This window comes from Brassica rapa, chromosome A06 (assembly GCF_000309985.2).
Source record: "Brassica rapa cultivar Chiifu-401-42 chromosome A06, CAAS_Brap_v3.01, whole genome shotgun sequence".
In the NCBI taxonomy this organism is placed as follows: Eukaryota; Viridiplantae; Streptophyta; class Magnoliopsida; order Brassicales; family Brassicaceae; genus Brassica; species Brassica rapa.
The window spans coordinates 16907629-16924453 of record NC_024800.2 but is presented as its reverse complement, the minus strand read 5'-3'; the positions used below and the strand labels follow the sequence as shown (position 1 = coordinate 16924453).

Below are 16825 nucleotides of genomic sequence, written 5' to 3'. Positions count from 1 at the left end.
TTACATAAGAATAAAATAAATTATATCAGTAAATCTCCCCCAGACTTAAATTACACTGTCCCAGTGTAACTCAGCCGGAGTTATGATGAATAGTTCATGATGTACGAAATGTAAAAAGTTGGGAAGATACATCTGACCGGATTAGATATCGATCGATGGGTAAGTGTTACATCGATCGTCGTGTGGTTGCCTATGTCGAACGATGTCGACGTCTCGTCGTCGGTCGATATTCAAGTCCTCTTACTTGGGTCTCCTAAATCTGAAAGAAATAAAACGAAAGAAATTAAATGCTAGATAATAAAACCAAAGTAAAATGCCTAATAGTGGGTTATCTCCCACTCAGCGCTTGGTTATAGTCATTTAGCTTGACTGTGGTAGTGATTGGCTATTGGGTGGAGAAGCAGCTGCTTGTTGGAAAGCAAGCATCCACGTCATCTCAGCGCATTCTGGACCAAGATGCAATGAAACTTCTTGTGGCCTCATCATTTCTTGTCCATTTGTCATCCATCTTCTCAAGTACATTGGAGATGTTCTGTAGCCTTTCTTGAACGTTGTCAGTGCTGACTTGGTGTCAGCCTATGTTGTCATAGGCGTATGCTGAAAGATCTGCCAGTTCCTTTTGCATTGACTCTACTGTCTTGTGTATCAGCTGTTCGCCGATTGGTATAGACTCGGCGTCGATCGATGCGATTATGTGTTTGTTGGTCGATCTCGGCGAGTTGCCGTCGATCGATTTCGCTTTTGTCCTGTCGATCGATGCTGATATCTGGTGTTGAGCTGCGAGTTACCGCTGAATGGCTTTGACTTCTTCTATAGCCATTCTGCGTGGTTGTCTAGTCCACTGATTTTGTTGTCGAATGGAAAGTAGATGTCATCGCAGCGTTTGTCAAGTCGTTCCTCCATGGTGTCTAGAGCAGTGTAGATCTTGGATGTGATCTTGTCAACCTCTGCTGCTGTGTAAGGAAGTAACTCCACAGGTTTCTTATCATCGATCCAGGGTCCTCTTAGCCTGTCGATCGATGCTGATTTTGTCTGCAAAAAACTTTGATTAGTAATGTTCTCAATATCCTTTTGGACATGAAGTAATTGACTAGGCAATTTGTTTAAATCTATCATGACTGGTGATATAAAGCGGTCATGCATATCCTCGTAAGTCCTCAGCCTCTCATTCATGGCTGAGACTTTAGCGTCGAGCGATGTGAAGGTACACATGTCGATCGATGTGGCTGGTTGTTGGTCCTTCTTGCGAATGGTGTCCAGATCTTGCTGTAGTAGCTCGATTTTGGTGCTTAGCCAGTCCACGTTGTTGTTGAGTGGGCAGTAAACGTCGTTTATCCTCGTGTCGATGTATGAGACTTCCCATTCATCCCTGTGTTGTGTTAAACATTGCGGTTCTGCAGGGATCTGAGTTGTAGGAAGACTGACGTCGATCGATGTTGCACGTGGTGTGTCGATCAATGCTGAGGTCGTAGCTTCCTTCTCAAGTTGGTGACGTAAACTCTCAATTTCTGTCCTCATTTCTGCCATACATCTGAAAAGCTCATTGTAGCCTCTATCCAAAGGCTGATGTGTGTCTTCTACCAATGTTTTGAGCTCCTCTCCCAGTTTCTCCTGAGCTCCACAAATAACAAACACCATCTCATCGATTTCTTCTTTGGTGTAGAGTTCTGGTGTCAGTCTTGTGAGTGTAAAGGAAATGGCATGTTCTGGGAGACAGATGTGGCTCTCTTCAAAAAGAGATGCTCTTTCCAGTATTTTCCTGATGTTGTCCTTTGTGACAGGTATCATCTCACCAGCTACGCCTCGTGCGTGTCCACGCTCATCTCTGTAGACTCCATATTCGTCCCTTTGTTCCCAAGTGAACTTTCTGGCTCCATACATGTCGAAAGCGCGGTTCCCACATTCATATCGTCTATCGATCGACGTCGGTTCATCCATATCGATCGACGTTGGTGTTACCCTGTCGATCGATGTTTCCGTTGTACCGTCGATCGATGCTTGCACTTTTTGTAGGCGTGATAGATCTGGGTTGATCTCTGTTGTGGTGACGCCTGCGTGGTTGTTAGGATCTGTTTGAATGACGTCTGGAGTGCCACGTTGCTGTGAGAATAGGTTGTCAGGTCCATTGGCTACTTGAAAGATATCTGCTATGTCCTCTCTGGACACTTGTAAAATCCTTCCATCCATTGCACGTGCGTTGCCATCTGGGTCCCTGAAAATACCAAATTCATCAGGTGTTAGAAAACCGTAATCAATGTTTGCATAATCATTCAATTTAGAAATAGAAAGATTAAGGTTTAGAGTAGTATCGATCGATGTAGATACAGTTACATCGATCGATGGCAGAATAATTTCTGCAGAACTTGTGTTCTTGAGATGATTGCTCTTCATCGATTTTTCTGTTGATGTAGAAGGAAGAGTATTCATCTTTTTTGATTGTGTGTTTGCTCTAATGTGTGTAGGTGGTTTCGGAGGTGCAAAACGATTTATATATGTATCTATAAACCTAGTTGGGGAGGGAATATTCTCCTGCTCCTGAATTTTCACTGCGGCGCGAATATCGATCGATGTTCCTTTACGGGTGTTGATCGATGTGAGCGGTTGTTTTGCTGGACGAGGGTGGGTATCGACCGATTTGGAGTGCACAGCGTCGAACGATGTTGGAAACGTGTTGGTGAACTTATGTGTTTCAAGTCTTTCATCCTGCAAAGACATTTCTATTGAACGTTCTTTCCAGTAATCCTCATCGTATTCCTCGGTATGTTCCTCATTAGGTGAAGTAATTACAGTGTCAACTGCAAAACTTTCATGGAAACCACTGTCTGCCCAACTGCCTATGGAATAATCATCATGTCCTCTCTTGCTTGGAGGTTGGAAGGCAAAATGTTGGTAACAATGATTGGGTGAAGCGAAATGGTCAACTGGATGCATTACGTCGAGTGACGTGTTGTTGCGGTCATCGGTCACCGTTGACTCATTGGAATCGATCGAGGGAAAGCTTGGGGTGTCGATCGATTCAGAGTACTCTGTTTCATACTCTGCTCCACAATGGCATGCGCCAATGAAGCCGAGTTCTTTCCCATAATCCACAGAATTAATGACCTTTCTCTTAGGTCGGATGGGGTCGTAGTGGATGTTTGGGTCTATGAGCGTTAGACACAATTTGTTTTTGTTCATGTCACATACAGCTCCTACTGTATCTAGGAAAGATCTTCCAAGCAGAAGTGAAGAGTTCTAGTTAAGCTCGATGTCTAAGACATGAAAATCTACAGGGACAAGGGCATTACCAATCTGTACCTCCAAATCTCTTATGATACCTCCTGATCGTTTCTCTGAAAGATCCACGAAGGTGAAGGATTCCGTTGAGGGTTCGATGGTCAAACCAAGCTGGTCTGCCATGATCCTAGGGAGGATACTAACTGATGCTCCTGTGTCACACATTGAATGGGGAAATTCAACACCCTTGACTACGCATGGTATAGCAAACTTCCCAGGATCACTCTTCTTCGTCAATGTGATCATGTGTTTCATCTTCTCTCTGACTTGATGAAACATTCTCCTAATGTCCTTCTCGGTTACCTTTGTTTCTTTAAAGAACATCCACAACCGGTGTGTTAAGTAAGCTTCATCAAAAAGGGTTTTTCGATTGGGATTATGAGGACTCGTTTAGTGAAACCATCCATCTCCTTATCGTTAGCTTCCCTCTTAAGGTTTTTAGAAATCTTCTCCTTTTCTTTCCTTCAGATTCTTGTTCTTCTTGAACTGATTCTGGTGAACTATTTAAAGGGTTGGGTTTTGGTTCAGGTGGGTTTGCTAATGGTTTAGGTGGTGGTCTGAGTGCATTGATGTAATCATTATCGATTGAGGGTAACCGCACTCGGTATGTCAGAGGTGCCTGTCGATCGATGGGAGGTGTGTTGTGACGATCGACGTTGGACTCACTCTGTCGATCGATGGTTGGCTCAACCGATCGATCGATTTTTTCATAGAAAGAGGAGGGTGGGTGAGGATGCTTAGCTTCAAATTCTTCATGAGTTAGAATTCGAACCGCATTGCATTCAGTCGATTTGGCAGATGACGTCGATCGATGACTGGAGTAATCTGTCCATCGATCTTCATCATGGTCTGTCAATCGATGCGAGTTCATCGACATCGGTCGACACCATTGGGGTCCGCCGAGACTCATGGAGCTTTCGATTTTGAAATCTCCTTCCTCGAGCTTTCTATTTCTCACCACTTGCCAGAAATCATCATCTCTGATAGCATTTACGTGGTGTTTTTCTTTGTCGGCTCCTGCCTATCTAGCGAAAGCTTCTTGCCTATTTATAGTCTCGCCCGTCTGAATTACTTGGGTTTCAAGTTTTCTCACCTGAGTCCCTAAGGTCTCGATTTTGGTGTTCAGATTGTTGTAGGCGGAGTCTATCTTACCGTTGAAATCCACGGTGATTTGTTGTTGTCCCAACAGTACTAGATCAAGCATCTCTTCGATCTTGCTTTCCTGAGTCTGGGGTGGTGGATTTTTGTAGTAAGAGTTCGAGTAGCTCTTGCTGTTGTTGAAGGGTTTTTGAAATTGTGAATTTTGGTTACTTCTTTGGCCATTTCCAAAGAAGTTTCTGTTTCCGTCCTGGTTTCCAAATTTTTGGAATCCGGTACCTCCGATGTAGTTCACATCTTCTTCTCCTTCTGTATCTGCTACTTCTCCTTCAGCTGAACAGACTTGCTTCCTAAGAAGTTCGTGCACCACATCTAACTTAGCTCTTACTTCGTCCATCTGTTCCTTCCCGATAGAGGCTACAGACTTCTTCCGTTCAGAGTCAGTGTTTTTGGTATTGCTGCTGTTAACAAGGTTTTCGATAAGTCTCACAGCTTCCAACGGATTCCAAGTAGTGAAGTTTCCTTCACTCGCCGTATCAAGGGCCATTTGATACTGTAAGGCGAGACCTCGGAAGAAAGTGCTTAGCAGCTGCACTTCGTTAAATCCGTGGTGTGGACAGTCTCGCTGGAAGAACCTAAATCTAATCCACGCATCTTTGGAAGACTTTCCAGCCTTCTGCGATAATGTGGAAATTTTGTTCCGAAGTTCTTCAGCGCGCGCCTCATCGAAGAAGTTTCGTAAGAAAGCATTCTTGATGTCGCTCCAGGATGTTAAAGATCTTGTGGGTTGCTGCCTAAGCCAATGCATCGCTTCTCCATTCAGCGTACATCTGTAGAGCTTGCACAGCAGGTAATCATCGGGGACTCCTTCCATCCGAATAGCAGCGATTAGATCCTTGAACCGTTCCAAATGGTCAATAGGATGCTCGTGCGGTAACCCAGAGTAGGGTATCTGCGATACGAAAGTGTAGTATTGAGGCTTCAGCTCGAAATTCTGCTTTTGGATCTCCGGAAGTCGAATAGCTGATCTGTTGGAATAGTACTCATCTGGGCGATTGTAGTCGGCCAGTGGTTTCGATCGAGCGTCATCATCTACAGGTTGAACTAAGGTCTCGATTTTGGTGTTCAGATTGTTGTAGGCGGAGTCTATCTTACCGTTGAAATCCACGGTGATTTGTTGTTGTCCCAACAGTACTAGATCAAGCATCTCTTCGATCTTGCTTACCTGAGTCTGGGATGGTGGATTTTGGTAGTAAGAGTTCGAGTAGCTCTTGCTGTTGTTGAAGGGTTTTTGAAATTGTGAATTTTGGTTACTTCTTTGGCCATTTCCAAAGAAGTTTCTGTTTCCGCCCTGGTTTCCAAATTTTTGGAATCCGGTACCTCCGATGTAGTTCACATCTTCTTCTCCTTCTGTATCTGCTACTTCTCTTTCAGCTGAACAGACTTGCTTCCTAAGAAGTTCGTGCACCACATCTAACTTAGCTCTTACTTCGTCCATATGTTCCTTCCCGATAGAGGCTACAGACTTCTTCCATTCAGAGTCAGTGTTTTTGGTGCTACTGCTGTTAGCAAGGTTTTTGATAAGTCTCACAGCTTCCAACGGATTCCGAGTAGTTAAGTTTCCTTCACTCGCCGTATCAAGGGCCATTTGATACTGTAAGGCGAGACCTCGGAAGAAAGTGCTTAAATCCGTAGTGTGGACAGTCTCGCTGGAAGAACCTAAATCTAATCCACGCATCTTTGAAGGACTCTCGAGCCTTCTGCGAGAATGTGGAAATTTTGTTCCGAAGTTCTTCAGCGCGCGCCTCATCGAAGAAGTTTCGTAAGAAAGCATTCTTGATATCGCTCCAGTATGTTAAAGATCCTGTGGGTTGCTGCCTAAGCCAGTGCATCGCTTCTCTATTCAGCGTGTATCTGAAGAGCTTGCACAGCAGGTAATCTTCGGGGACTCCTTCCATCCGAATAGCAGCGATTAGATCCTCGAACCGTTCCAAATGGTCCATAGGATGCTCATGCGGTAACCCAAAGTAGGGTATCTGCGACACGAGAGTGTAGTATTGAGGCTTCAGCTCGAAATTCTGCTTCTGGATCTCCGGAAGTCGAATAGCTGATCTGTTGGAATAGTACTCATCTGGGCGATTGTAGTCGGCCAGTGGTTTCGATCGAGCTTCCTCATCTACAGGTTGAGCAGCTCCTGTAGCATCAACATCAGGGATTACAGTTCCCTGAGCATCTAGTTTCTGACCTGTTGCATTACGCATATGACCGGCCTGGTCATACAGGTTTCCGTTCTCATCCTGAGTTAGAATAATAATGTTTACCATTTTTGACGACACGTTATCGATCGACGTACGCGGTGTAGTATCGATCGTTGTCGAACGACTGGGATCGATCGACGATGATGGTCTGGTGTCGGTCGACGGTTGATTGTGCGTATCGATCGTCGACAAAGTGGTTGCGTCGAGCGATGTGGAACGTTGACCTCTACGGATGGTGCGTTCCAAATGAGCAGGATCGTCTGAGAACAGCAAGTCTTTCTCCTTGTTACCGCTGGGCATGCACCTGAAAAGACAAGAAAAAGATTATTAGAAAGTGGGTAAAGAAAAGAATAAGAATTAATAAAACTAAATTTAATGGCGATCAAAGCTCCCCGGCAACGGCGCCAAATTTGATACCACTCAAATTACCCTAAGGAGTGTTACTCTCATCAAAAGAGGTTCAGATGTAGTACTTAGGGATCGAATCCACAAGGAGCTAGAGAACAATTAAATCTAGTGTTTATTAATTCTAAGGGTTGTAAATGTTTTAATGAAATAGCAATAGTAACAAGCGAGTAAATAATAAATGTAACTTTGGTTGGAAATGATATTAGATGCAGGGCCACTATTCAGGTGTTGGAGATTATAATACATATAGATGCCTAACTGTTGCATGCATGATATATTAGAGCTCATTCGTTTAACTCAGTGATCAGCTGTCGCATGTACCACTCGTTAACAGACTAGATCTTGTGTCTCACCGGTTAGATGCAGACACAAGAGAGTGTCGATCGATAGTCTATTAAGACGTCGACCGATACACCTTTGCCAACATCGATCGATTGTCAGTTGAGGACATCGATCGACGGGTTCTAGCCAGGCCTATGCGCGAGTATGAAATGCCCTATTAAGATTCTAAATTGGCGGTTAGTCCTCTCTAGCAATCCTAATATGATAGATAAATGTCAGGATGGGATAACAAGGGTGCTTGAATATGCAATCTTATGATCAAGTTCTAGTTAGCAAGGCTAAAACAAGCAATGAATACAAATCTATCATGAATATCACAACAAGGCAGATCTATAGTTTGGGGCTAATCCCACAAACCTATCTGAACCCTGGATCTAATAGTTGAACTACTCATACATAGCAAAGCAATTCATATCAATAGAGAAATAGAAACTCATAGAATAGATGAAAAGAAATAGAAATAAGGAGTTCCAATCACAAGTGATCTTCTCTCCAAATGAAACTTGCAACAAAACTAGGTCTAGAAAAACTCTTCTCTATGTCGTCAAAACACTTGCAGTATATATTCTACTAGGTTAAAAACTCGTCAGGGCATTTTGGTAATTTGGCTTGGCCTTGGTTTTTAAGTCTGCTGAATCCAAAATGTCGCGTCTGGTGTCTCGACATCGATCGATGGTACTTGTGTACATCAATCGATATTAATCTTCATCTGTCGAGGCATTTCCTGATATTGATCGTCAGCACTGATGCGCATCGATCGATTATTCTTCCTCTCGTCGACCTCTAAGTGATCAGCTCGGGTGAAATGTCCTTTAAGCTCCAAAATGCTCCAAAGTCATAGCTTTACTCCGAAATGCACCTGAACCTGAAAACATACCTAGAAGAGTAGAAAACACAGATATATATATAGTAAAATACTAATATACCATGGATAAAAATGGGTCAAATCCAAGGTATATCATCTGTTTAGGACGTTCAAGAGTTCGATGTGATCAGAAACTTGTTCAGAAAGTTGGACAAAGTTTGATTGAAGATCGTTGAAGATGGCGTGATGGGATTTCTTCCTAGGTTTGGAAGGTGATGATCTTCGAGTTAGTTTTTGACCATGATGTGACTCATGTGCACTCATCATAACTGGCTTGAAAACCACGTCTTCAATCTCTCCCTATGAGTCACATCATGGTCAAAAGCTAACTCGAAGATCATCACCTTCCAAACCTAGGAAGAAATTCCATCACGCCATCTTCAACGATCTTCAATCAAAATTTGTCCTATTTTCTGAACAAGTTTCATCCTCATCATCCATGATCTCACCAGTAACTTAGGTGACCCGCTCTGATACGAATTGTAAGTGCAGATGAGGCGACGAAAAACAAGTACAGAAAGTAAAACACACAAAATTTGTTAACGGAGTTTGTTTCCTACATCCCCGGGACCTCGTCCAGATTTCATTGACTTAGAATAAGGAGCAACCTACAATTGCTATATGATACAACACACACACTAGTGTTTACCACTCTTTTCTAAGTAGCAATCTACAAAGATTAGGAATCAAGCACGCATGCATAGATCACCATCCGACGTATCGGAGCTCACAGTCTTCTACAGCTGCAATCTTCACAGATCTCTTCAATGAAACCGCCTTTGCTAAACTCCCCCTGAGTCTAGGCTTCAATCTTCCACCTCCACGGAAGTACTTCACCAAGTACGTCAGCACCCAACGCACACCAGTGACACCAAAACGCTTGATCACCCAAGCACACACAAAGTTCACACGAGCTATACACGATGGCTAACTCCACCACACAAAGCGCCAACTCCAACGCCACCAAACTAAGTCCACATCGGACTCCATCAGACAATGCTTCAGAATGTCCTTCGACACCAAGCAGTAACACACATCAAGGAAACCTCTCTCTTTATTCTTTGAGGTCTTGCTTTCTCATAAGGCACGCCCCTCCTTATATAACAGACCAGAACTTGTTCTCCACGTCTTTAACTCGCTCTCCAAGTCTTCAGCTTTCTCTTCAAGTCTTCCAAATACACATAAGGTAACTTTCTATTTTCTCTATGGAGAACTTCATCTTCAAACAAACTCCGTTTTGCTTTATGGAAAACGTCCATATGTCTTCAAATACATATCCTTTTTCCTTTTCCAAGCTCAGCAAGCCCACGCATATCACAAAACCCAAACTTCCATTAAGCTCCATCTTCATGACACGCCTGTAGTACTTCCTGTAGTACTTTTCGAACTGATACGGATCATCTCAGCATACTGCATCTTCAATCCTCTCTTTTTTGACTATGCATGTGTACTCATCATAACTGGCTTGAAAACCACATCTTCAAAAACACGAGTCTTAACGGTGACTACGACATCTGATCTAAGAATAGAGTTTCCCGTCGAACGCATGGAGAGACTAAGAAGAGCGGACGTTGTTGCCGCATGTACCTTCAATGGTGATGAAATAGTCGATATAGAAGAAGAGAATGATGATTTCTTTTATGATTCTAAAAGTGACCAACTCCATTTTGTAAAAATGAAAAATTGTTTACTTATAATTAAAATTTCAACACTATTTCTATATCCTATAAGAATCTCCTTTATGAGTTTCAGTGACTTTGGAGACTCATCTGTTTGTAAGACCATCTCAAGTGTTTTTATTTTTCTATTTTTTCTTCTAAAAAAAATATTTTTTCTTATTTTACAATTAATATTTAATACCTTTAACTTATAAATGTTGAAAAGTAGCCTATTTATTATAACTTTCGATTTTTAATAAAATTTCAATATTATTTAAATTAAATATTTTATAATTTACATTAGACAAAGTAATAAAACAAAATAGACATTATCTAAATACCAATATTACTATTACTATACTTTTTCCACAAATAATCAATTAATGCATTCCAAAGTGAGAAATGAACAAAATCAACAAGTTGTTCTTCCATCCACTTTGTTTGGACAATATTTTAACAATTTTTGTGAATCCTAAATAAATTTACCAGTAGTATTAAGTTATTTCAATATGTTGTATTAATTAATATTTAAGTTCAACTTAATATGTTATCAATATGTAAAACCCGTTAAAACATAAAACCGAATTCGAGAACATGTGAAAAACATTATCAAATTTGAAAGGCACATATAGAAGTCGAGCAACAAATTTAGATTCAAAGCAAACTATACCTGCAATACAAGAATATTGAACATTAACAAAAAAATCTTTTAGTCAAAAATAAAAACGTACGTCAACAGAAAACAAACGTAGAAACCTTTTCTATGATTCGAGGAGACAATAAGAATATAGTTAAAATAAAATAAAACAAACATAGAAAACCTTTTCTGTGCTTAGATCAAGGAAATAAAAGAAACTAGAAAATCATGGAAATTGATAAGCCTTTTTGTCATTAACTTTTGTTCTAAATTTTTCATCAAGAACACAGTGACGAACACATCATGTCACAGATATAGAATTATTCAGAAACAATGACTACCAAACAAACTTGAATATTACTTGGCAAATTACAGGAGTAAAAGACCAACAATAACATGTTTCATGTTACCCTAACAACACTGAATTCCGTGGCATTCATGCTACCAGTAAAAAACAAATGACTAAATTCGTTGTTATTATTTGAGCACCAGGTATATACACGCATGGTCTTCGTATACCTTTTCTAATTTCTGGATAAAGTTCAAAACATTACTTTAACTTCTTCCCAATTACGACTCCAGTTTTAATTTGAAGCTCTGAATTAAACGTTAATAGTCGTAAATGTGGGAAATTCTAAAATACAACACAACCTTCCTACTTTTTAAAAAAGTGTTCATAGGCACACAAAATCTATCCCACAACTTAAACAAATAAAAAAAATAGAACTCCACATAACCATAATACAAACCTGAAACTATGTAAAAGAATCAAAAACCAAAACAAACACATGCATTTACGTGTTTCATTTTGGAACATCGACTTTACTATATATTTTAAGTTCAACTGTAATTATTTTGGTGCAACTATTAGCTATTTACTATATTTTTATTGTATTAATCTATAAAAACCACGTATATTATTCCTCTTTGACCTAAATAACTTCAAAATAAAATAATAGATTACTGTCTCTTAACAATGTCAAATGGATCAAAAACAATTTTAAATTCATTAGAGAATAAAACAAATGAACCCGGCGCGTAGCGCCGGAAAACCAATAGTATAGAACAAATTTGTTCTTCCTTATCATAAATAATAGTTTCTCCTCATTCTTATAATTTTATTACGGTCCATTCTTTTTCTATCCCTTCCCAATATTCATGTGATGGTTACTAGCCCGAACTATAGATTTTATTGAGAAATATATATATATATATATATATATATATATATATATATATATATATATGTATTTTGAACAATTTGAGAAATATATATGATAGTCAAAATATGCTATGAACTTTTACTAGTTAAAATATATACATAAGATTGTAAAAATCATATATCTAATTTGAATTAACACTAAAAGGGCCATTTTATTATTTTAATATTATTGGTTATCAATATGACATATTTTTACATGACAATCACTTAATAAAACTGGTTGTCCACATTATCATATGCCAGTAAGTAAACAATTTGACCGCTCGTAAGCATTATTGGACAACTGATCATAAAGTTAAAACAGCCCAAAGATTTCTCATCAATATAACCTTGTTCATATTTATAATTCAATCTCACCTATGAGTTAATAAACACTAATCATGTCTTTTCACTTATTCTACGGTAACAATTCTGAAATTTTATTAACGGTGTTAATATAAAATATTATAAGTTTAACAAAAATTCCTTTTTAACACTCATATATTTTTAAAACATTTTATTTTATATAAGAAAATATTATTTTTCATGGTTAATATATTAAGTAAACCAAACTTTGTCTTTCATCTTGTACTAGTTATAATATTTGCTGTGTATAAATATGTATTATATAATATAAGTATGTTTTAGATTAAAGATAATAAGGTAATACCAAAATGTTTTCAAGTGTTATACGATTTATTGTCATTATGAAAAACAATAAAATGGCTTTTATACATCTATACTAAAATTATGTTTTAATTATTAATTTAAAATTTTAATGTATTTGAGAAAGACCTCCTCCATTATGGATTTTTTTACAATATAGTATCTTATTGTCTTATAAAATTGTGTCATATTTTGAAACGTATCAATCCAAGACTAGTTGAAATTTATTAACATTTGTGGTAATTAATTTAGGAGAGTTTGCCAAAAATGACTCAAAACTTGATTTTATATACAAAAGTTTACTCCAAATTCAAATGTAAAAGTAATCCAAATGACTAGTGAAATTACAACAGCCCCTTTATGACCAAACAAAAAACTTGTATTTAGTTTTACCATTATACCCTTCCGCGTGAGAAAACTTCTCTGAGAAGACTTATTTGTAAGTCTTCTCTGAGAATTCTTATTTGTAAGTCTTCTATGTAAGTCTTCCATTAGAACACTTTTTGTAAGTCTTTTCTGTAAGTCTTCTCGTACAAAGATCTTTAAAATAATTTAATTTTCTTATAAAAATATTTTGATGGAGAAAAATTGAAATAATGTAATTATAAACATTTCTAAATGATGTAATTTTACATTTACCAAAATAGAATTGTTTTCAACATAGATAAGTCAATGTAGAATGAGTCAAGGTAGTATTTGGTTTAGGGTTTGGTAACATATGTTATAGTATTGTTTATATGTTGGGTTAGATTTTGGAATTTTAACTTTAAGAATTTTTTGTTGACCTACATGTGTTATGTTTTGTGTATATTAAACACTTTATAAGCTCATTTTAAGTTTAATGAATTGTTTTTGCTATTTAGTTATTTGATTAGGTTAGTGTTTGGAAGACTTCCAGAAGACTTCCCAAGAAGTTTTCTCAAAAATATTTCTGACATGTTCCTGCCTAAATTTTAGTAGAAATTTAAGTTTCACACCTAGATTTTAGTAGATTTTTGTTTTTCCGCCTAAATCGAAGTCTTCTAGAAGTCTTCGAGAAGTCGTCCAAAAGTCTTATCATGTATTAGGATATTTGGATGAAATAAAAGATAAAGTGAAAGGAAAATAGTTTATGTGTTATCATGTACTAGAATTTAGGTTCCCAACCTAAAGAGAAGTCTTCGAGAAGTCTTCAAAAGTCTTATCATGTATTAGGATTTGAATGAAATAAGAGATAAATTGAAAGGAAAATAGTGTATGTGTAAAAAATGAGGATATGAAGATGTATATGTTGATTTTAGGTGCATTTAGAGCTTGAAATTTGTTGTTCATGGTGGTTGGTGTTTTGATGACAATGGCAATGTTATAAAATAAATGAGGAAGATGAGGATGAATGAGTAAAACACTCATTTTCAAAAAAAAAAATAAAAAAATAATGGTATTTCCGTATATAATTTGAACTTTTAGGGTGAATATGGCAAATAAAAGTTTTAGAAAAGCAAGTCATTTTTGTGTTTGATTTCAAATTTTGAGTCATATTTGACAAAATCTCATTAATTTATCTACTATTAATTAACAAACTCTCTTTTGTATTTCCGTTATATATATTATTATCAATTTATTCAATAAACCGAGCCTGTACATCGTTAAATACAGTTAAAAAGTCTACAATAGTTGTATTATTTTTTCTATAAAATTTTAAACTTCCTAAATACTATATAAGAATTTCATAAAAAGGCAAAAGAACTATATATATTGAGCTCTTCGAAGAAATACCAAAATATTTAGAACATAATGCTTCGAAATATTTAAATTATATAATTTTAGAAATTCTCTTCAGAATAATTCAACGGCCCTTGATACAGACCTTCTTACATTCCAATTTGGAACTTCGGCATTGTTTATTTGAGCTGCAGCACCAAAGAAGATGTGGATTAGAGCATGTCGGTTTGGAAGCTTTTTCCAGGTTGGCACCTGTATAAAATTTAACGAATAAAAAATTAAAAATGATGACAGAGGATTTTTTTACGATTTTAATGGTAATGATTGTGTAGGATTGGAAGAAATGTAAATTATATATGACATACATTCATGAAAACGAGTAAAAAAAACGAGGACAATACAAAATATAGCAAATTTAGATGATGACATTGTAAATCTTCTCTGCAAATAAATGTTTTGTGTGTTTATTATAGAAACCCTTAAAGGTGGAACATATACATATATATAATTCTTTGAAAACTATTATCAGGATGATCCGAAAAACTGTTTATAATTGACTGGTTAGTTTTTGATATATGTAACGTTGAATGATTAAATATGTGGGTTAAGACTAGCTACCAATTTTAGCATTTACTATTTTCTCAACAATAACCTTATATGTTACAAGATGATCCAAAAGAACTGAAATTAGATCGGCTGGTTATTTTTACTTTCCTTATATCCTAAAACTAGATATTCCGTTCGGAGATAAAGATCATCCTTATATATTAAATGAGAAGTCACTTTAGTGATTTCTGGTGACGTGTCGCTCATAGGTGAAGTTTCAAATAATTGTTATAATTTGATTGGTCAATTGCTTTTAATTTTTAATTATTTAAATTAGATCTAAAAATTTAAAGTAAGTCTAAAAATATTTAACATCACTTGCCATATAATCTAAAAAATTTTACAAATAACAATTTATGGCAACTAATTCTCAAAATTATAGAAAGATGAATAATGTTTTATTTATTACTTTTAATATTTATAAACTATAAAATATAATGAACGAATTTTTATATAAGATAATTATAAAAGTTTTATACTCTACTTGATGAATTGTATTTGAATATAATTATATAATAACTATTTTAAATATTACAAAATCCAAACATGTCTATTAATATGATTTTTAAATTATTTATCGTTGTTTACAGAATAAATTTATCAGAATTTTAAAATTATTTATATAATATTATAAATTATTTATAAAAATATAAATCCTACTATATATTGATTGAGAAGTCACATAAGTGAGTTTTTATTACGTGTTGATCATAAATGAACTCTTCAAATTGTTATAATTTGATTGGCCAATGATTTATAATTTTATTTATTATAATTATATCTAAAAAGAAAGGATAATTAAATTACCACTTTCCAAATAATCTACATAATATTAGAAATAATTATTTATGGTAACTAATTGTTGAAACTATGAAAGAGTAATAACGCGATCAATTTTTTTATATATTTATAATTACATAAAATAATAAACATAAATGTTTATTTGAATTGATATAGTGATTTTATATTCGTATAGAAAGCATTAAATTTGTATATAAAATATCATAGTAACTATTAATGTCTAATAATTCAGTGCATGCTTTATAAATCATTTATAAAATTATAAATACATTTATAATATTATTTATATTGGCTTTTGTCATTAACTTTTGTTCTAAATTTTTCATCAAGAACACAGTGACGAACACATCATGTCACAGATATAGAATTATTCAGAAACAATGACTACCAAACAAACTTGAATATTACTTGGCAAATTACAGGAGTAAAAGACCAACAATAACATGTTTCATGTTACCCTAACAACACTGAATTCCGTGGCATTCATGCTACCAGTAAAAAACAAATGACTAAATTCGTTGTTATTATTTGAGCACCAGGTATATACACGCATGGTCTTCGTATACCTTTTCTAATTTCTGGATAAAGTTCAAAACATTACTTTAACTTCTTCCCAATTACGACTCCAGTTTTAATTTGAAGCTCTGAATTAAACGTTAATAGTCGTAAATGTGGGAAATTCTAAAATACAACACAACCTTCCTACTTTTTAAAAAAGTGTTCATAGGCACACAAAATCATCCCACAACTTAAACAAATAAAAAAATAGAACTCCACATAACCATAATACAAACCTGAAACTATGTAAAAGAATCAAAAACCAAAACAAACACATGCATTTACGTGTTTCATTTTGGAACATCGACTTTACTATATATTTTAAGTTCAACTGTAATTATTTTGGTGCAACTATTAGCTATTTACTATATTTTTATTGTATTAATCTATAAAAACCACGTATATTATTCCTCTTTGACCTAAATAACTTCAAAATAAAATAATAGATTACTGTCTCTTAACAATGTCAAATGGATCAAAAACAATTTTAAATTCATTAGAGAATAAAACAAATGAACCCGGCGCATAGCGCCGGAAAACCAATAGTATAGAACAAATTTGTTCTTCCTTATCATAAATAATAGTTTCTCCTCATTCTTATAATTTTATTACGGTCCATTCTTTTTCTATCCCTTCCTAATATTCATGTGATGGTTACTAGCCCGAACTATAGATTTTATTGAGAAATATATATATATATATATATTTTTTGAACAATTTGAGAAATATATATGATAGTCAAAATATGCT

The 16825-nt window shown here is 35.9% G+C and overlaps 1 long non-coding RNA gene across 1 annotated transcript; it reads right to left on the bottom strand.

The window, feature by feature from the left end:
• Positions 1-10350: 10350 nt before the first annotated feature.
• LOC117126273 lies at positions 10351-15068 on the bottom strand. Its single transcript, XR_004448816.1, has 2 exons — positions 14476-15068; positions 10351-14362 (listed from the first exon to the last, which is right to left on the bottom strand). It is a non-coding gene; the product is annotated as an uncharacterized LOC117126273 (long non-coding RNA).
• Between the last annotated feature and the right edge of the window lie 1757 nt (positions 15069-16825).